The following is a 22,560-nucleotide window of genomic DNA, read 5'->3' as shown; positions in this document are numbered from 1 at the left end:
TTATCATTCTTGGATGTTTACCTTCATTTTATAGCAACTTTATATCATTTTTTGGGACTAACCTATTAACATAGTGCCTAGTGCCAATTGCTGTTTTTTTACTTCACAGAATACCCGTATCAAACGGAGTCCAAACGCAGCAAAACTTTTTGGAGATTTTTTTGGACGAGAAGACAACTTCAGAGCCAAGGAAGTGCCCGGGGGGAGGCCCGTCAGGCCCACGATACACCAGGGCATGCTAGATAGCCTAGGCGTGCCTTGGTGGATCATGGGGCTCACAGACCTCTTTTCCACCGCCTCTCAGTTCTATGAATCCCCAGAAATTCCAGAAATCCTAGGGGATTCGACAAAACACAATTCCAGCCGCCGCAAGTTCTAGAACCACGAGATCCAATCTAGAGCCCTATTCCGGCACCTTGCCGGACGGGAACACGATCACGAAGGGGTTCATCATGCTCATTGGTGCTCCTCCGATGATGCTTGAGTAGTTGACCATAGACCTACGGGTCTGTAGGCAGTAGCTAGATGGCTTCTTCTCACTTTTTGATTCTCAATAAAATGTTCTGCTCGATGTTCTTGGAGATCTATTTAATGTAAGGAACTTTTGAGGTGTGTTTGTTGGGATCCGATGAAGATTGTGTTTATGATCAGATCTATCCATGAATATTACCTGAGTTTTCTTTGATCTCTATATGCATGGTTGTTATAGCCTCGTATTTCTTCTCCGAATCTTTGGTTTAGTTAGGCCAACTAGATTGATTTTTCTTGCAATGGGAAGAGGTGTTTGTGATGGGTTTGATCTTGTGGTGTCCTCACCTAGTGACAGAAGGGGTAGCGAGGCATGCATGTATCGTTGCTATTAAGGATAAAAAGATGAGGTCTATTCCTACATGAATATATTTCGTTTACATCATGTCATCATTCTTGTTGCATTACTCCGTTTCTCCATGAACTTAATACACTAGATGCGTGCTGGATAGTAGTCAATGTGTGAAGTAATAGTAGTAGATGCACGCAGGAGTCAGTCTACTAATCTTGGACGTGATGCCTATATACATGATCATTGCCTTGGATATCGTCATAATTATTTGTTCTTCAACCAATTTTCCAACAGTAATTTGTTTACCCACCGTATGCTATTTTCTCGAGAGAAGCCACTAGTGAAATCTACGACCCCCGGGTCTATCTTTTATCATATTATTTTAAGATCTATATTTCCAAAAACCCCAAAATACTTTGCTGCACTTTTTCTTTACTTATTTTATTTCGTGTTTTCGCAAGATCTATTTATCCAATCTACCACAATTTTATCTATCTTTTTACCGTAGAGGGATTGACAACCCCTCTTACACATAGGGTTGCAAGTATTTGTTCTTTGTGTGCAGGTACCATTTACATAGTGTTGCTAGGTTCTCGTACTGGATTGATAATCTTGATTTCATAACTAAGGGAAATACTTATTGTAGCTGTGCTACATCATCCCTTCTTCTTTTGGGAATTACCGATGCAGTCCAGCCACGTCAAAAAGATTTCTGGCACCGTTGCCAGGGGAACATCATCAACATCTATCAGGTTCCCAATCGCAAATCTCATCTCCTTGCAATTTACATTATTTGCCATTTGCCTCTCATTTTCATCTCCCCACTTCACAAAACTTTCCCTTTTTATTCACCCCCTTTTTCGTTCGCCTTTTTCTCGTCAGATCTTTTGCTTGCTTGCAATCTTGGTTACGTAGTCATGATGTCTCAAGAAAAGATCAAATTATGTGATTTTTTCAATACTAATAATAATGATTTTATTAGTACTTCGATGGCTCCTCCCGCCACTAGTGCAGAGTCTTGTGATATTAATGCGGCTTTGTTGAATCTTGTTATGAAAGACCAATTTTTCGGTACTCCTAATGAGGATGACGCGTCCCATCTAAGCACATTCGTAGAATTGTGTTATATTAAAAATAAAAAGGATGTGGACAATGATATTGTGAAGTTGAAATTATTTCCTTTCTCCTTGAGGGATCGGTTCTTGGGATAAGTGCAAAGATACTTTGGTTTTCTTCTTTTATTGTAAAAATTTGGTTTTCTTCTTTGCCTCGCAATAGTATCGGTTCTTGGGATAAGTGCAAAGATACTTTATTACTAAGTATTTTCCGCCCGTGAAAATTATTTCCCTTAGAAATCAAATCATGAATTTTAAGCAACTTGAGCATGAACATGTTGCACAATCTTGGGAAAGAATGAAATTGATGCTAAGAAATTGTCCTACACATGGTTTAAAGCTTTGGATGATTATACAAAAAAATTATGCTGGATTAAATTTTGTTTCTAGAAATCTTTTTCATTCTGCCGCGGGTGGTACTTTTATGGAAATTACTTTTGTGAAGCTACTAACTTTCTAGATAATATTAAGGCAGATTATTCACAATGTCACACTGGAAGAGCACCTACTTGTAAAAGGGTTAATTTAGTTGAAGAAATTAGTACTTTGAGTGAAAAAGTTGATGCTCTTATGAAATTGGTTGCTAGTAAAAGTGCTCCTATTGATCTTAATGATGTGCCTTTGTCTACTTTGATTGAGCAAAATAGTGATCCCATAGACGTGAATTTTGTCTCACGAAACAATTTTAATAACAATGCTTATAGAGGTAATTTTAATCCTAGGCCTTTTCCTAGAAATTACTGTAATAATTATGGCAATTCCTATGGTAATTCTTCTTACAATAATAATACGAACCCCTCTGATCTTGAGACTAATATTAAATAATTTATCAATGCTCAAAAAGCTTTCGAAACTACGATAGAAGAAAAGTTGAATAAGACTGATGATATGTCTAGAAGCATTGATGTAATTTCGCATGATGTAGAAAATCTCAAGATAATTTTTCCACCCCAGGTTGATGTTAATGAACCAATTAAATCTGTATACGTTTCTATGGATGAAAGTAAGAAAAGAACCGCTATGCTTAGAGCTAAAAGAGAATTTTTAGAAAGAGCATTTTCTACCGATTGCTCTCATAAAAATGATGAAGATATTAAGATGATTGGTGTTTCTTCTATTGGTTCCTGTTTTAGTAAGATTAAAATTGATTTTAAAGGAAGAGTGAAATTTAGCTAGAAAGTATCCCAATAATTCAGAGGGTGAAAATCTTGTGGAAAAATTGATGAAAGTGCGTTTGGAGATGTCAAAACTTTAACTAGTGATGTGCCCACTCTTTTGGATTAAAAAGACTTTAATTATGATAGTTGCTCTTTGATTTAATGTATTTGTTTGTTGTAATCCATGATACTTATGAACAAAATAAAGCTTTTACTAAACATATTGTAGAAGCGATGATGAAAGCCTTAGAAGAAAAGTTGGAATTAGAGATTTCGATTCCTAAAAAAAATATGATGAATGGGAAACTACTATTAAAGTCAAGATTAAAAATTATGAGTGTTTTGCTTTATGTGATTTGGGTGCTAGTGTTTCCAAAATTCTGAAATCTCTATGTGACGTGCTTGGTCTTACCAATATTGAAGAATGTTCTCTTAATTTGCACTTGGCAGATTCTACTATTAAAAAGATGCCAGGGTACACAGACAAGGGTGTATGTTTCCCCTGACTTGTGCACGGACAGTAGGCCTCCGCTCCGGCAGCCAAAGCTGGATGAGGAAGCAAACAACAACAAGCGTCCAAGTCCAGACCAAGCCAGAGGAGCACCTCTTTGAGTGGCCAAAGAGCGGATTAAGAAGACCAAGGCAGGCCAAGCCAGTAAGATGTCACTTTGGGAAAGCCTCCCCTGCACGACAGGAGAGCCTGGTCAGGTCGAGGCCGCCCCAAAGGCAAGTCCAAGGTTTCCTCGGCAGGCTTGCTGGGGCCGCCAAGGGAAAATCTCCCCGCCAAGGCTCCACCACGCCGCAGCGGAAGTCACCCATCAATGCGGTGTCCAGCCCTCGAGAGGATTAAGTGGCCTCTAGTAAGCACGTGGCAGCCCATTAGAAGACAAGGTTTATCCAGATGACACCCGTCTAGAGGCGTGTCAAGTAGATAAGCAGAAGATGATTAAGCGGCACGACAAGCTTGCCGGGCTTCATCCTCAGCATGACACCTAGCAGTGCATTTAATACACTTTGTCCTAACTGCCAAAGTTACGTATGATATCACTATTAGCTATCCAATAACTAGATAATGACTGTTTTGCTACTTTGGTTACCCCTTAGCCTATAAAAGGAGGGCCATGGCAAACTAGAGAGGGATTCGGACGTTAGCACACTTGTACGCGCGTAGCTGCTCTCCCCGAAGCACCCTTGCTGGGCTCGAGCGCTGCATGTTGGTTGTGTGCTTCCACTCAGTCCACCAAGGCAGGAGTAGGGTTTTACGCTATCCAGTGGCCCAAACCTGGGTAAAAACCACTAGCGTCACAACTATCGTGTTGTTTCATGTCTTCTACTCTTTGTGCAACGTGATTCCCCCCCTTGCCGAACCACAAGGGGCTCAAGGCCCCATAGGTGATCGTGATCTCCACAACATCTTTGGCGTGCCAGGTAGGGGGAGGCGCGTGCGCAAATCCGATGTTGTGGGAAACGCGTCAGGCTACATCACCATCTCTGTGAATCCCCTCTTTGTCAGCGGCTATGGAGAGGAAGGACGACGTCGCTTCCTTGCTTCCTCATGCCCAGATTCTGTTGCCCATCACCGCCACAACCACGACGGTGACGGGAACGGAAGGCGGTGGCGACACGATAACCGCAGGCAGCTCGAGTGGCATGGCCGGCCTGCTACCTGCATCCAGAAACAGAAGCAAGGTGAGCGGCGATGTCGCCCTCCTTGCGAACTCATGATAAGCATATCCGATGCCGAAAGGTATCGTTTGGGCAGAGGAGAGGAATAGTATGCGGACGACCCCTTCCTCCCTTCCCACTCGTCAATGGTCGAGCCATGCAGTGGTGGCATCGTCAACGTCGATGAGCTCACGTGGAACCCAGTCTAGCATTTATCCCGCCAAGGTTAAATCCTGAGTGGAACGTTGGTGCGAATCCGTTGGTCGACACCCCGGCAAGCGCGCTCCGACAGGGCCTTCCGCATCAGCAAGGACTTTGTGTCCGCCACCGTGGGATCATTAACAAGTATGAGGAAAGGGATATAGGAGCCAAACCTTCTTTTCTACCATACCTCGTTAGCTGCAATCATTTAATAAACCCAACTAACTCTTGCCGGGGACGTGCGCATAACTAATAAACCGCCAATCTATCCCTTGTGCGTCTTCTTGTTCTTTGTCTTTTCAGAACAAGGGTGGATACCCAAACGGGAGGAACAATTGTAAGTGGAGAAGAAAGTATTATACATGACCAAATGCATGCCCTGCAAAGGAGTAGAGCATGAATGAAAGCTAAGTTGACAAGCTCATTAGCTTTTCTTCAGAACTTGCTTTGCTTATCCCTCAGACAACCTAGATTTTTGTATGGCAAGCCTTTCGTATAATGGTAGCTTGCTGTATTTGCCTGGGCCCCCACTTTGTTTCGAGCCTGCTCAACGAAGTGGGCAGCTGCGTCAAAAACTGCTAAGGAAAAACCTGCCGGAGCATATCCTCACCAGCTGAATGCTAAAGACCTGTTCCTCACAGCAATCACGACAGCATGCTACTGGCGGGCAACCAGAGTACGCAAAAAGAAACTAAACATACGAACATCAATGGGTAAACAAAAGAGGGGTAGCATGCATTGACATAATTAAACATCAGTTCAAGAAGTACGAAACCAGAAATAGTATGGGGCCTAAGCATAAGACACATGATTGTTTTTGTTACAGGGCACCATGGCAATGAAAATGGTTTAAGGCTGAGCTTACCGGCCTCCGGGAACTCTGGGGACGGAGAGAACCTTGTCGGCGAAAGGACCAGCCCTCTCCTTAGCGGCAGAAATGTCGGCACCCGGCGACAGTCTCCTGAAGCCATCGACAAGGTCGAGGTCTGGGTGGCGATAAGCAAGATTGCTCAAAACCATGAAGAGAGCATCACGGGCAAGCTTCCGGGACTCGTTTGCAAAACAAGCGGCCCTTTCGTCCTCATACATCTTCAACCCTTCGATCAAGCCTTCAAAAAAGAGCGTCAGCTTGATGCTTGGAACTTCGTGGCTGTTGATAGAGAAAGCCCAGCTCTTCATGTCCATCTCCAAGATCTGGGCAGTGAGGCACTCGGCTATATCAACCAGGCTCTTGATCTAGAGATCGCACTGCTCAACCTGGTTTCGCAATTTGTCCTCCACGTCTTTTTGGAGGGCTCTCGCATTGTCCATGTCCTTCATCAACTACTTCTCACGAGCTCCGACAGACTCAATCACACACTCTAAAGTGCCAAGCCTTGACTTCATGTCGATAATGGTACCATTGGTGGTCTCGAGGTCCTTGCTTTGGAGGAAAGCTGCTATTGCACCTCCTTCAGGAGGATTTCTGCTTTCTACGCTTCCTCTTTGAGAGCCACGGTTTCCTTGGTGCTCCCGGCAAGGTCCTCTGTCAGATTGGCCACCTGTTGATCAAGATCAACCTTGACAGTAGATGCAGCGGCAAGTTCATCGGCCATCTTCTTCAGCTGAGCAGCAGAGTCGAGGGCGAGCGTGCCAAGAGCCGCCTTATGCTTGTCCTCCAGATCCTTGGTGTGCTGCTGGACAAGGGCCTCTAGTTCTTCATCCTTGTCGAAGAGGGTGGCCTCAAGGTTCCCTTCCCGGGTTGAGATGTCCTTCTCCTTGGCATTTAGAAAATCTTTGCGCTCCGCCAGGCGGACCTCCCAGACAGTGACATCCTCTTTGGCCATGGTTATCACCTCTGGTTGCCACTGAAGAGATTTAAATTGTCTGTTGTGCCACTCACATAGTTCACTGCCCTTGTCCCCCAGTCTCTGATCCAAGAGGCCGGCAGAGTCATGCTGCTCATTCGATCGCCTGCTACTTCAAGTTGTATCTGCTCTGTATGTCCTTGATGCTTGTTGCCACGGACTCCTGGAAGGACATGTCCATAGCCACACCAATAGGATCATCTATCCCTTCGGCTTGCTGGGACAAGGACGTCAAGATGCGCTAGATCTCTTCATCAAAATCCGCACCTGTCGGTGTTCTGGGAACCACCCAGACTTGCCTACCTGCGGCCCATGACATGGCTCCATTGATGGCCTGGTACGGACCACCTACGACGCCGTCAAGACAAGACCCTCACGAGGGGTCATGCCTCGCGAGGAGAATGACATCAAGACCTCCGGAGGGAGTGGCCTCCCCGGGCTGGCTCCTGAGGAGCGAAGATTTCTATGCAGGCACCCACCTCATGAGGTTAAGGGTAACGCAAGCCATGATGACCAAGGCCAGGCGGGCGCCAGCAGGCGCAGAGGAGCAGGTTTCCTCTTTGGTGCTAAGGAGGCAAGCGCAGGCATAGGGTCCCAAAGAATCAGCCAAAGGTTTCCATTCTCGTACAACAAGACCAAGACCGCCAGGACGGGAGGATGGATGTCATCACCGAGACCACCACAGCGTCACGACCAGAAGCTTTGCAGGCGAAGACCACCTTTCAATAGGATAAGATGTACTAATTGTCCCCCTTCAAAATTGGACACTGTGGGATCCCTTCATGCCTTTGTTTGGGGGAAGAGGACCGAGGCCACTATAAATATAGCTTAGCCACCACCGTAGAAGAAAGGGCTCTCTGTAGATCGAATCCTCACCTCACAAGGTCACACCCACACCAGAGTAGTCCTCATGAGGTTGTTCTTCCCTTGTACTAGTCCATACTCAGCCCCTCGCGAGGCTAATCCACCACAAAGCAGGAGTAGGGTCTTACACCGCAAGGTGTCCTGAACCTGGGTAAACTGCTATGTCCCTCTTCTTTCTTATTCATTGAGCTAGGCTGTGGGGGTGACAAATTGGTTGGCTGGAGAGCCTGAGTTCTTCGCACACGCCTGAGAGTTTGAACCTTTCTTCGGTTAGAGGAGCCCTGAGTCCAACATTTGGCGCGCCTCGTAGGGGCGTGTCGAAGCCTCTCTTCCATCGTTCGTTCCGCCGCCCTTCTGTCGTTCCCGTGGCTGATGCTCGTCGTGTCCGTGCCGAGCACTGGTTTGCTCGTGTCGCTTAGACGACACCTGTGGGAAATGGTACGCCTCGCCGCTCTGCCTCCCTGGTGGCCAACGCCACCACCAACCCTACTACCCGCGAGTAGCAGGACTTGTCGCTGCCACCATTCACTCTAGAGAATGTGCAGGTTGCGCTGCTCATGGCGCGTGAGCTCCTGCGCTATCGCCCATCCAACGACCTCTATGACGACTGGCTCGCCTGCATCGCTGAGTTCTTCAGCACCACTGGCGAGACATGTGCACCGTCCCTCTCACTTCGTCCCCCGCTGTCTCTCACGGGCGACGTGGCTCATGACGCGCCTCCTCCTCCTCCTCCTCCTTTGCATGGCTTGGACCGCAAGCCAAGGTGTGAGGCTCCCCAGCGCGACCCACTATGCAGGGCGCTGGTGCGCGATGAAGAAAGCTGCTAGGTGGTGCAGCGGCCCCAAGGAGAAGCGCGCACGCTTCCAGCACTGCCACATCAAGACCATGTGCCGCCGGAGGCGGCAACGTGCGGGCATCAAGATCAAGCTCCCCCTCACTGTCTGGATCCCGTTAGCGCGACAGGTTGCCATGCGTTCACCCCAGAGTTGTGCTGCATCGTCTGGCCCCGCAAGTTCAAGCCAGATCTGCCTCCACGCTACGATGGCACCCCTGACCCCACTGAGTTTTTCCAGCTCTACGAGCCAAGTATCGAGGTGGCAAACAGCAGCGACAAAGTCATGGCGAATTGGTTTCCCATGGCCCTCAAGGACGGCGCACACTCGTGGCTCCTAAACCTTCTGGTGGGGTCGATCTCCTCCCAGGACGACATGCGCGAGCGCTTCATCGCCAACTTCCAGGGCACTAGCGACCGCGCCCCTGCCGCAGGCGACCTGCGGCGCATCAAGCAGCAGCCAAGAGAAACCCTACACAAATACATACAACGGTTCACCATTGTTTGCCTCAAGATCCCTAAGGTGTCGGACAAGGCTATCATTTCGGTGTTCACTGACGGCGTCCAGGACGTCAAGATGAAGGAAGAGCTCGCCATACACGAAGACCTGTGTTCGGCTCTAGAGATGTTCAACATGGCAACCAGGTGTGCAAGGGCAGAGGAAGGTCGCCTCTCCCTCCTTGAGCTCCCGGAGGCCGATCCCGAAGACAAGAAGGCCAAGGCTAAGGACGTGAAGCGCAAGGGCCTTACCGTGCTCACGACTGAACCTGAGATGAAGCGCGGCTGCGACCATGCCGAATCCTCCAAGGGCACCCGCTCATTCTACGTCTTCCACAATGTTCACAGCCGCAACACAAACGACAGCCAAGAGCTGAGGGCCATCCAAACGGGCGCCTTAGCTATCGTCCCGAGCGCAACGACCATGATTGCGGCTGCGGTGGAGGCCGCTGGGACAACCGCGACACCCGCCAGGACTGGCGCGATCAGCCCCGTGAGGACCGCTAGCAGGGCCAGCCTCGCGATGGCCCCCTAGAGGGACCAAGCTCATGAGGACTATCCTCATGGTAACGCCAGCCTCCCTCCGCTGTCGCTGCCGCCAAGGACGACCACCACAAAGATGATGGGGCTGGCGGTTTCCAAGAGCCTCGCACAATTGCCTGCATGCTTGGTGGTGCTCAGGCCACCGCCTCTCATCGCATCTTCAAGCAGTTCGCTCGTGAGATGAACGCGACCCTTCTCAAGATTGGGGCATCGCGTCCCCTCAGGTGGTCCAAGTACGCCGTCACCTTCGACTCTACGAACCCGCTCAAGTGCTTAGTTGCCGCTGGCGCGCTCCCAATGCTCTGCTCACTGACCATCAACAACGTCCTCATCACCAAGACACTCATCGACGGTGGAGCAGGACTCAACGTCCTCTCTCTCGAGATGTTTGAGAGGCTCCAAGTGCCCTACGACCAGCTCCTCCCCACCAAGCCCTTAGCAGGGGTGACCGATGGCTCCACCATTCCCATGGGACAGATTTGTCTCCCTGTCATCGTCGGGTATCTGGCCCTCGCTAAGTTCATGGAAGTGACTCACCACGGCTATAATGTTCTTAAGATGCCAGGAAGCGGCATCACCATCACGGTCGCCTGTGACGAGAAGGATGTGGTGTGCTCCCTCATGCGCGTCTACGAGGCCGCAGCGGTAGAGAACTCAGATGCCGAGGGTGCCATCCGTCCTCTTGAGGCTGTCCCCAAGAAGAAGAAGAAGCAGCTCCTCCTAAAAGGCCCTTAGGAGGTTTGGGCGTCCGACGATCATGCCTCATGCCCCGTGCCCATTGCTAGGGTGCCTTTCCCTCTTGCATAGGAAAGCGCACCCAACGCCCTTATCAGGACGGGCTCGAGGGCTCTCGTCTGGAGGGCCTCTGACCTGACCAGATCACAAGGGAGGCGTTCGGGCACCATGTGGAGGCGTGCTTCAACGTGCGCTTCCATGAGCAAGGCGCAAGGCATGAGGCGCCAGGCGCTCACAAGTTCATCATCAAGGCAATCATAGAGCTTCAAGAGGCGCGAGCCATGCGTGGCGAGCGCAGCCCCGCACCACTCAGTGCAGTTGCCGCCCCCGACATGGGTGGTGAGCTGTGCGTCTGCGTCAACATCCCAGGCCTCAATAGGGCCGCTTCTCAGGAGCTCTTCTGGTCGTCCCGTGTCTGCTAAAATGGGGGATGCCCCTGCAGCTATGTCCGCATACTGTTCGGCCTGCTGAACATGGCTACCACGCACCAGCGCTACATGTAGGGCATCCTGGCAGCTCACGAGACCAGGTGCCAGGCAATCGTAACGGAGGAGGTGCCAGAACCTTCGGAGCCCCCCGAGACTCAGGAGCCGGACGACTCATGAGGAACGACCTCTTCAGCGCGCATCTTTAGCTACCCCAACACTTCTTCGACAATGGTGCCAGGTGACTTTTTGGTTTGTTCAGTTGAGCGTGCCCCTCGGGCTGCATCATCCTCAAGTTGTTAGCACCAGCCCCTACAGCCTGTATCATTTTGCACATGTATCAGGACTGGTATAGCCTCTTATGAATTTCCTAAGATATTACAACCTCCATGCCCGGTGCTTCGTCAAGATGAACGTTGTGTGTCCTCACGAGCCCGCCCACGACCACCTCATGATTAAGGACTGGCACGGCGTCTGTGCTCGGGTCCGTCCCTGTAGCATCGCTAAATCCAAGTGGCCGAGCTCTGTCTCGCAGGCCAGCTCCCCACGTCACCTCCCGTGGTCCTTAGTGCCTTGTTCTCGCATGAGCAAATCGCGTGTGCATAAGTCATGGCGCGCAACCCGGTGCCTCACTGCCGCAGGAGCCGTGTGCTGGTTGTCATTCTTTAAGATAATTGCATGAGAAGACTGGGCACGGTGTTTGTGCTCGGGTCCGTCCCTGCAGTGTCGAGAAATCAACCGGCTGAGCTCTGTCTGGCGGGCCGGCCCTGTTCACATCACCTCCTGGGGTTGTTGGTGCTTGGCCTTCTCATGCGAAGTCCTCCGGAGATTGACTTGGCGCAGGTGTCATGGGAAACCATGGCCACCTATGGGTCCATGATCCCCTTGTGGTTCGACAAGGGGGATGAGCATGTTGCACAAAGAGCGGAGAGCATTGCGCGGCATGACAGAGATCACACGGGCGATTTTCCCAGGTTCAGGCCGTGCCGAGGCATAAAACCCTACGCCTGCTTTGGTGGATTGTTGGTGGATTGTGGTCAAAATGCGGTGCTCTAGCCCGGAAGGGTTGCCTCAGGGCGAGAGTAGATACGCACGTATGAGTGTACAAGGGTCCAAATCCTTTCTATGGTTGCCAAGGGCCTCCTTTTATAGATGAAGGGGTCACCACAGTGGCAAATTAGTCATTGTGTACTGATTATATAGCAAATAGTGCTATCATACCTAACTCCAAAGACATGGCAGAGCACATTAAATGCGCTGCTTAGTGTCACATCATGTCCTGTCCGGCAAGCCTTGCCTTGTTGCTCAGCCACCTTCTCTCCTATCTGCAAGACACATCACTAGACGGGTGTCATTTGGAGGTAATTTTCATAGGAAGTGACTACCATGTGGCAAGAAACAGCCACTTAGTCACTTGGGCGCTTGACACGCACCGATCGATGACTTGCGTCGCTGTGAGGTGGTGCGGTGGAGCCTTGGCGGGGTAGCTTGCCTTCGTAGGGGCCGGCAAGCCTGCCGACTCGGTCTTTGAGGCTTGCTTCCGGGGTAACCTTGACCTTGTCAGGCTCGCCTGCCCGGCAAGGCAGGTCTTCCCTTAGCGGTGTCTTACTCCTTTAGCTTGACTTGGTCTTCTTGATATGCACTCTGATTTTTCAAAGAGTTGACCTCTTGTGCTTGGTCTGGTCTTGGATGTTGTAATCTTGATCTTAGGCCTGTGCACGGTCTGGGCAACAGACCTGGGGTTTGTTGCACCAACAGGAGCCCCCGGGCCTAGCCCAAACACGCTGCCGAGCGTCGCTGGGAGAGGCCCTAACTAGTGCATAGGAGAGAGGGGAGTAGCTGCTTGTCCTTTGAGATCTTTTTTGCTTCTTCATTAACCTGAGCTCAGTTCAGTTTTCAGTTCTCCCATGCTTTGTGTAACGCCAACTACCAAGAGGAAGATAATGGACCACGATTTGCAAAGTACCCATGTCCCACGTTCACGGGGTGGTAACTACCACCCCACTATCCTTCCCACTCCAAGCGCTTCCGCCATGTGTATCGCATGCATTGTGCAAGGTTGGTGGAAGATGTGGAGGGCGCGGGAATGAGTGCCATGGCAAAAAGCCAGGCGTCATGGATTAGTGTAGGGGGTTGGTATAGGCGTTCTGGGAATGGGGGTACCCAGACATGCCTGCCTCCGGCCCATGGCGTGGCTCACCAACGGCCTGGTACGGCCCACCTTCAGCATCGACAACTCAAGACCCTCGTGAGGGGCCATGCCTCATGAGGCAGACGACATCAAGACCTCCGCGAGGAGTAGCCTTCCCAGGCTGGCTCCTGAGGAGCAGAGATTCCTATGCAAGCCTCACCTCGCAAGGTTCGGATGACGTGAGCCATGATGACCAAGGCCAGGCGGGTGGCAGCAGGAGCAGTGTACCAGTTTCCTCTTTGGTGCTAAGGAGGCTAGCATAGACTCAGAGTCCCGAGGAATCAGCCAAAGGTTTCCATTCTAGGGCAACAAGACCAAGACCGCCAGGATGGCAGGACGGAGGTCATCGCGGAGCCCATCACAGTGTCACGACCAGAGGCTTTAGCAGGCGGAGACCACTTTGGTCAGGATTGCATGTAGTAGTTGTCTCCCTTTGAATTTGGCCGTTGTGGGAACCCTTCCCACCTTCATTTTAGGAAGAGGACCAAGGCCACTATAAATAGGGCCTAGGCACCACCATAGAGGGGGATCCGTACCCGAACACGAGAGATCATCCTCTCCCCCGCCAGCTCACTTGAGCACAAGAACACGCTCTTCCTGAGGTTGTTCTCCCACTGTACTTGTTCATCCTCAGCCCCTCGAGGCCAATCCACCCCAAAGCAGGAGTAGGGTTTTACACCACAAGGTGGCCCGAACCTGGGTAAACTGCTGTGTCTTGTTTACTTCCTTTTCATCCAGCTAGGCCGTGATATTGGCGAGTGGGCAGACTGGGGAGGTTGAGTTCTTCGCACGCACCCCAGAGTTCGAACCTCTCAAGGGTTTAGGGAACCCGAAATCCGACATTTGGCGCACCAGGTAGGGGTGTGTCGGAGCCTCTCTTCCTCCAGTCAATTCCCCACCATTTCGCTGTCCCCATGGCTGATGCTCGTCGAGTTCGTGCTGAGCGTCGGGCCACCCTCGCCGCCCGCATTGCCCGGACGACACCCGGTGGTGATGGTGCTCCCCGCCGTTCCCTGTCGCCCGCGGCCAACGCTGCCACCGGTCCCGCGGCCCACGAGCATCAGGCTTCATCGATGCCACCCTCCGTGCGGCGTGATGGACGCTCCGCCACTCCATTGCTGGCCCCGACGGCCGCTTCATCGTCTCATGCTCGTCGTAGGCCGGCGAACACGCAGGTCGTGCTGCTTATGGCACGGGAGCTCCTGCGCTACCGCCCCATCAACAACATCTATGAGGACTGGCTGGACCGCATCGCCAAGCTCGTCAGTGCCGCCGGAGAGTCTCCTGCACCATCTCGCTCGCTGCCTCACCCACCGCCTGCCGCGGGTGACGTGGCTCATGGAGCACCTCCTCCACCTCCCAGGCAGGACGCCATCATCGAGCCAAGGCGCGAGGCTCCACGGCGCAACCCGCCGCCCAAGGCACCGACACGCAACGAGGAAAACTGCCAGGTGGTGTAACGGCCGCAAGGAGAGGCACGTGCGCTCTTAGCACCGCCACGTTAAGACCGTGCGCTGCCTGCGGTGATGGCGCGCGAGCGCCAAGATCATGCTCCACCACCACGGCGGGCTCCCATGACCACGGCTGGATGCCGCATGTTTACCCCGGAGCTGCGTAGGGTCGTCTGGACAGGGAAGTTCAAGCATGACCTGCCCCCACGCTACGACGGCACCCCCGACCCTACTAAGTTCCTACAGCTCTACGAGCTGAGCATCGAGGCGGCCAACGGCGATGCGAAGGTTATGGCGAATTGGTTTCACATGGCCCTCAAAGACAGCGCGGGCTCGTGGCTCCCGAACCTCCCCGCAGGATCGATCTCCTCCTGGGATGAGATGCGAGAGCGTTTCATCGCCAACTTCCAGGGCAATCGCAACCTCCCGCCGGCTGCGGGTGACCTACGACGCATCAAGCAGCAGCCAGGAGAAACCTTGCGGAAATACATCCAGCGCTTCAACAGTGTTTGCCTCAAGATCCCCAAGGTGTCGGACGAGGCCATCATCTCAGCGTTCACTGATGGCGTCCGCGATGTCAAGATGAAGGAGGAGCTCGCCATACACGAGAACCTGTGCAAGGCTCTGGAGATGTTCAATATAGCAACCAAGTGTGCGCGAGATGAGGAGGGACACCTCTCCCTCCTCGAGCTCCCCGAGGATGACCTAGAAGACAAGAAGGCCATGGCCAAGGACGTGAAGCGCAAGGGGTCGGACATACTTGCGGCCGAACCAGAGATGAAGCGAGGCTGCGACCACCCAGAGTCATCCAAGGGCAGCCGCCCGTTCTGCGTATTCCACAACGTGCACAGCCACAGCACGAACGACTGCCAGGAGCTTAGGGCCATTTATGAAGGGCGCCTCCATCATCGCCCTGAGCGCAACGATTGAGGCTACGACCGCGGAGGTGGCCGTGTCAGAGGACGCTGGGACGGTCACGACCCCCGCCAGGAATGGCGCGACCAGCCTCGTGAGGACCGCTGGTAGGGCCTGCCTGATGAGGATGCCTGGAGAAATCAGCCTAGTGAGGACCGTCCTCAGGGCAATGCTGGCCTTCCCCTGCTGCCGCCACCACCAAGAAGGAACGACGACCATCACTAGGATGAGGGGCCTGGGGGCTTCCAGGAGCCTCGTGCCGTCGCTTGCATTCTTGGCGGTGCTCAAGCCCCAGCCTCCCATCGTATCTTCAAGCAGTTCGTGCGTGAGGTGAATGCGTCCCTCCCCAAGCTCGAGGCAACACGACCACTCAGGTGGTCCAAGTACACCATCACCTTCAGCTCTTCCGACCAGCTCAAGTGTTTGAGCTTGGGGAGGGCCGCATTCACCTCACCTACCATCTACTCATTTTCTGAGAGAGATCCACCTACCCATGTGTTGAGACCACGACATTCCAATCCAACCACAAGAATCTTGATCTCTAGCCTTCCCCAAGTTTATTTCCACTGAAATCATGTTTCCACCATAGCCAAATCTGTGTGAGAGAGTTGAGTGTTGGGGAGACTATTATTTGAAGCACAAGAGCAAGGAGTTCATCATCATCACACCATCTATTACCTTTTGGAGAGTGGTGCCTCCTAGATTTGTTAGGTGTCACTTGGGAGCCTCCGATAAGATTGTGGAGTTGAACCAAGGAGTTTCTAAGGGTAAGGAGATCGCCTACTTCGTGAAGATCTATCCAAGTGAGGCAAGTCCTTCGCGGGCAATGGCCATGGTGGGATAGACAAGGTTGCTTCTTCGTGGACCCTTCGTGGGTGGAGCCCTCTGTGGACTCGCGCAACCGTTACCCTTCGTGGGTTGAAGTCTCCACCAACGTGGATGTACGATAGCACCACCTATCTGAACCATGCCAAAAATCTCTGTATCTCCTATTGCGCTTGCACACTCCAATCCCATCCCTTTACTCTCTTGCAAATTGCATGCTTTACTTTCCGCTGCTCATATACTCTTGCCATGCTTTCTTGAAATGTATTGTGAATGCTTAAACTTGTGCTAAAACTCCACCTCAACTTGAAGAATTTAAAAACTGCTACTATCGCTTATTGAGGGCCTAATCCCCCATCTAGACACCTCTTCTCGATCCTTTCAATTGGTATCAGAGCTTTGGTCTCCGTTGCTTTGGTTTAATCACCATTGGAGGAAGATGGATGAGTCTACGATTGGGAGTTTAGATGTAGAGAGCCTATGCTTGATGGAGAGTTCTTTAGTGCTTGGAAAAATGAGATGCTTGAGATTTTCAATGAATATCACTTGAAGAACTATATTACTAGCCCTTGTGTGCCCCTTGTTGATCCATTGCATCCTACCCCCGATGAGTCTCTTGACATGATACGCAATCTTAGAACCATTAATCTTATCATTAGAGGATTGCCTAGAAATTTGATTGTATGTCTGCCTACTCTTGAATGTGCTTACACCATACGGAGATACCTTGAGGAACGTTTTCCAAACTATTCCTTGGAAAATCTAGATGAAATTCTTCAAAAGTCCATAGCTTTTCATAAAATGAATCCTAGTGACCCTAAATTTGATACTTTTGAGCTTCGTGACCTTATGTGTGCCAAAGGAGATGTTGAAATTATTAGTAGCATCATCTCTCAAGTCATTAGAATTCATAAAGATGAACATTGCCATGGTCATACATCTAATGAATCACTCTCTCTAGGTGATGATCAATCACAAGATGATGTTGAACATGGATACTATGATGAGGATGATGATGGTGACTTTGATCTTGACGAGTCTATGAGACACTTTGGTCTTATGGCTAACCTTCGCTGCTACATGGCTGGAGGAAAGGAATGGGTTCTTGATAGTGGATGTACCAATCACATGACTGGAGACAAGGATATGTTTCGTGAGCTTGTTGAAAATAGCGGCTCTCGAAACTATGTCACTTTTGGTGATAACTCAAAGGGTAAGTTGGTTGGTGTGATAGCCTAGGTTATTAGGGATGATAGACTACTCATATCAATAAGGAATTCCTTCTTTTCCGGGAGCCCATTCGGACAGAACTCCAAAGTTAAGCATGCTCATCTTGGAGTAGTTTCAGGATGGGTGACCGACCAGGAAGTTGCTCCGGGGTGCGCATGAGTGAGGACAAAGTGAGCAGAAAAGACTAGTATTGATCTGTGGGGCCAGTCTAGATCCTGCCAGGAGTAACGACCACCGGCGGGTGTGTCCGGGGCGTTACAAGTTGGTATCAGAGCCGACCCTCGCGGTTACACGGATGTTTGCGGACAGGTGCGCGGTCATGTTGTTCATGACGTTTGTGACCCGTCATGGCACACAGCATGGCACATGTACCAGACTGGATTCACAGACGTATGTGCCAAGAGGGAACGTTCATGTGGCCCAATGAGGACGTCGGTTCCTCTAAGTTGGGGTGTATGTGATAGCCTGGCTTATTAGGGATGATAGACTACTCATATCAATAAGGAATTCCTTCTTTTCCGGGAGCCCATTCGGATAGAACTCCAAAGTTAAGCGTGCTCAGCTTGGAGTAGTTTCAGGGTGGGTGACCGACCGAGAAGTTCCTCCCGCGTGCGCACGAGTGAGGACAAAGTGAGCAGAAAAGACTAGTATTGATCTGTGGGGCCATTCTAGATCCTGCCAGGAGTAACGACCACCGGGGTTGTGTCCGGGGCGTTACAGTTGGCCTTGGTAAGGTGGCCATCTCACATGACAACTCCATCCAAAATGTTATGCTCGTTGAATCTCTTGGCTATAATTTACTTTTCGTATCTAGACTAGACAATTTCGGTTTCAATGTCTTATTTACTGAAGTAGATTGCCAAGTGTTTCGAAGAGATAATCATAAGATGCTCTTTTCCGGTATACTTAGAGGTGATCTATACATTGTTTATTTCACTAAAAAGGCTCAACCTAGAACTTTCTTAATTGCTAAATCTTCTAAAGGTTGGTTGTGGCATATAAGGTTAGGTCATGTGGGCATGCGAAATCTTGATAAGCTTATTAAAGGTGATTATATCCTTGGTGTTAAAGATAATATATTTGACAAGGAAAGACTTTGCAGTGCTTGTTAAGCTGGAAAACAGGCTGGAGGAAGTCATCCCGTGAAAAACATCATGACTACGAGAAGACCGCTCGACCTACTTCAAATGGATCTTTTTGGTCCCAATGCCTACAAGAGTCTCGGTGGTAACTCGTTTGATTTAGTCATTGTTGATGATTTATCAAGATTTACGTGGGTGTTCTTTCTTGATGATAAATCATAGGTCCAAAAGATCTTCAAGAACTTCGCTAGGAAGGCCCAAAATCAATTTGAAGTGAAGATCAAGAAGGTTCGCAGCGACAATGAAACGGAGTTCAAGAACGCCAATGTGGATACCTTTCTTGACGAAGAAGGGATTTCACATGAGTTCTCGGCTACGTACACACCTCAACAAAATGGAATTGTTGAGAGGAAGAACCGGACACTTATTGAGATGGCAAGAACGATGCTTGATGAATATAAGACGTCAAAACACTTTTGGGCGGAAGAAGTTGAGATAGCTTGTCATGCAACAAATCGACTATATCTTCAGAAGCTTCTTGGCAAGACGCCATATGAGCTTCTCACCGGTATCAAACCCCAAGTTGGATACTTTTGAGTATTTGGCTAAAGTACTACATTCTTGATAAGCATCATCATTTGAAATTTGCTCCTAAATCTCATGAAGGTTTCTTACTCGTTTATGGCTCAAACTCTCACACTTACCATGTCTACAACAATTTCACCAAAAAGGTTGAAGAGACGGTAGATGTGAAGTTTGACAAATCTAACGGCTCGCAAGTACAGCAATTGCCAATTGATGTAGGAGGTAAAGATCCCTCGGAAGCAATTCAAGACTTGCCTATTGGCAAGATTCACCCAACGGAGGTGAAGGAGAGTACCTCGTCCGTTCAAGTGGAAGCCAATACTATTAAAAGGGGATGAGGTGTTGCTTAATGGTCTACTTGCTCAAAGTGCTTAGTTATATACTCCAAAACCCTCAATCAACTTCTCATGTCCTAATATGTCCAAAACCTAAAGTCAAACTCGGCCCCACGGATTTGATCTATCCGGCGCCACTGAGTTCCTTGACATAGCCACTGCCAGAAACCCTAATTAGTTTGGTCTCACCGCTCGAGATCTTGGTATCATCAAGATGGCCCTGTAAATTCTCTATTGCATGTTGCAATTATTTTGGTCTCACTGAAATAAGCAATCGGTCTCACCGTGTTTGCCTGACCAACTCTCTGTTTGCTCATTGCTGAAATTGGTCCCACCGATTTCACGCAATCGGTCACACCGAGATGTGGTTTTGCCATAACCCTAGCACATCGGTCCCACCGAGTTGATCATGTCGGTCCCATCGAGAATCCTAACGTTCACATTTTGAACTGAATCGGTCTCACCGAGTTCACCTATCCGGTCTGACCGAGTTGGGTAAAATGTGTGTAACTACTAGATTTTGTGTGGAGGCTATATATACCCCTCCACGCCCTTCTCTATTCAAGAGAGAGCCATTAGAACATGCCAACACTTCCACTACTCATTTTCTGAGAGAGAACCACCTACTCATGCATTGAGACCAAGACATTCCAATCCAACCACAAGAATCTTGATCTCTAGCCTTCCCCAAGTTGCTTTCCACTCAAATCATCTTTCCACCATAGCCAAATTTGTGAGAGAGAGATGAGTGTTGGGGAGACTATCATTTGAAGCACAAGAGCAAGGAGTTCATCATCATCACACCATATATTACATTTTAGAGAGTGGTGTCTCCTAGATTGGTTAGCTGTCACTTGGGAGCCTCCAACAAGATTGTGGAGTTGAACCAAGGAGTTTGTAAGGGCAAGGAGATCGCCTACTTCGTGAAGATCCACCCAAGTGAGGCAAGTATTTCATGGGCGATGGCCATGGTGGGATAGACAAGGTTACTTCTTCGTGGACCGTTCGTGGGTGGAGCCCTCCGTGGACTCACGCAACCGTTACCTTTCGTGAGTTCAAGTCTCCACCAACATGGACGTACGATAGCACCACCTATCAGAACCATGCCAAAAATCTCCAGGTCTCCAATTGCGTTTGCACACTCCAATCCCATGCCTTTACTTTCTTACAAATTGCATGCTTTACTTTCCGCTGCTCATATACTCTTGCCATGCTTGCTTAAAATGTATTATGAATGATTAAACTTGTGCTAAAACTCCACCTCAATTTGAAGAATTTAAAAACTCCTACTTTTGCTTGTTGAGGGTCTAATCGCCCCCTCTCGAAACCTCCTCTCGATCCTTTCATGCTCCAGCAGCCTTCCAGCTAGGCCCCTGCAGGCTTCCTCGCGGGTTGCAGCTTCGTTCGCCCTGCTGCGTCCTGCTGGCCCTGGTGGTGGCGGTTGACGGGTCGTCCCCGCCGATCTCTTCACCATCACCTTCGCCCGCGCCTTCCTGGTCTTGTCTGGCTACTTTTCCTGGAGCCCAACAGGGTTAGGCCGGGCTTCTTCCTAGGCGCCCCTTTTTCCCTCTTCACCTTCTTCCGCAGTGCCTAGGAGGAGAGGGACAAGAAAAGGCATCATGGGGCACTTATCTTTTTCTATCTAAAATGTGTAGGCACTTGCCAAACTTTAGGTCAAATTATGTAATCTCTTTTATCCATGTTTATGTTATGTAAGGTATGTACTTGTTGATCAACATAATAATGAAAAAGATAAACCTTGCCGGCACTACAAAAAAACCACTTCCATGATGATACGTGTTTGTCACAGTAGGTCACGTTTTCTGTATGCATGTACATCCATGACGATTTTATGACAGAATCAAGATAGTCACACATGTGCTGTCGTAGAAGTGTTCCATGACATTACCAAAATTATCATCACAGAAGTGTCCACTTCCATGATGATAAATCACGCATCATAGAAGTGCTTTCGTCAAGGGTAACCGACACGTGGCATCCACCGTAACGGGTCACCGTTAAGCTATCGGGTTCCGGTTTGAATCCGATAACCCATTAACAACTCGGACCAATGGCGATTTTCCACGTGTAAAATTCTCATTCGCCGATGATGCACGTGTCGGCTCAGCGTTGGGATAGAAGTCAACCGTCCATTTGACAAGAATCGCCAATGAAACGTTGACACGTGGGACGGCCCAATAGAGGCCCATATAGGTTTTAAAGCTAGCCGAGGAACAGGCCCATGAGATTACGCCAGATCTAATGGGCCGGCCCATTAACAACCTAACATTTGTTGGACCAAATTATAGCCCACATGAAATACGGGCTGTTAAATGACTACAATATTCTGGGCCAGTTTACGACCCATATCAGATCCGGCCCGTTAATAGCGTGCAATAGTTTGGGCCAAATTACGGTCCATACCTGATCCGGCCCGTTAACTGACTTTCATTTCTTGGGCCAAATTACGGCCCATAATAGATACGGCCCTTTAATAGCTACTGTGCCATTGGGGGCATGATTTGCCCTTCAGCCTCTTAATGGCCTGTTTAACAGTTCGACCCGATATTAGTTTCGACCTATCAGCGGCCCTGTCTACATATGGGCCTCTTTCGGCTCGGTTTCACTTTCGGCCATTTAAAGGCCCGAGTTGCACCTGGGGCTAATTTTGGTCTGTAGTTACTTTCGGCCTCTTAACGACCCGTAGTATTCGTGGATACATTCTAGCCCAAACTGCCTATCGGCCCGTTAAAGGCCCTTGAGAGTGTTGGGCCTAATTTTGGCCCGTTATACATCCGGCCTGCTTCCCGCCCATCATGTAGTTGAATCAGCCAAGTCCCAAAAACATTTCAGCCTGTTAATAGCCCGTCACCCGAATGGGCCACCAATGGGCGGATTTATATTACAGCACGCTGTCGGCCCATGATTTGTTCGACACAATTAAGGATGAATCTAGTTTTCAACCTATTAAAAGCCTATTTAATTTTTCGGCCCAATTAAGGCAAGCGGTTTACTGGGCCTTTTAAAGGCCTGAAACTAATAGTGGGCCAGGTTAAGACTAGACCTAACTAATGGCCCAAGATGATTGTAGGCCCACGGTTCAGCCCGTAGTAGCGATTGGCGATCGACCAGTTTTAGTACATAAATTATTGTTTTATAAAACTAACTATTGTCTCATTGTGCACCAATCAAAGATTACAACCTTTTCTCACAGCAACGACAACATAAACAGCAAATAAATTAC

Source organism: Triticum urartu, chromosome 6A, assembly GCF_056163025.1.
Source record: "Triticum urartu cultivar PI428250 chromosome 6A, HENAU_Tu73, whole genome shotgun sequence".
Taxonomy (NCBI): Eukaryota; Viridiplantae; Streptophyta; class Magnoliopsida; order Poales; family Poaceae; genus Triticum; species Triticum urartu.
Note: the sequence above shows the minus strand (reverse complement) of the source record.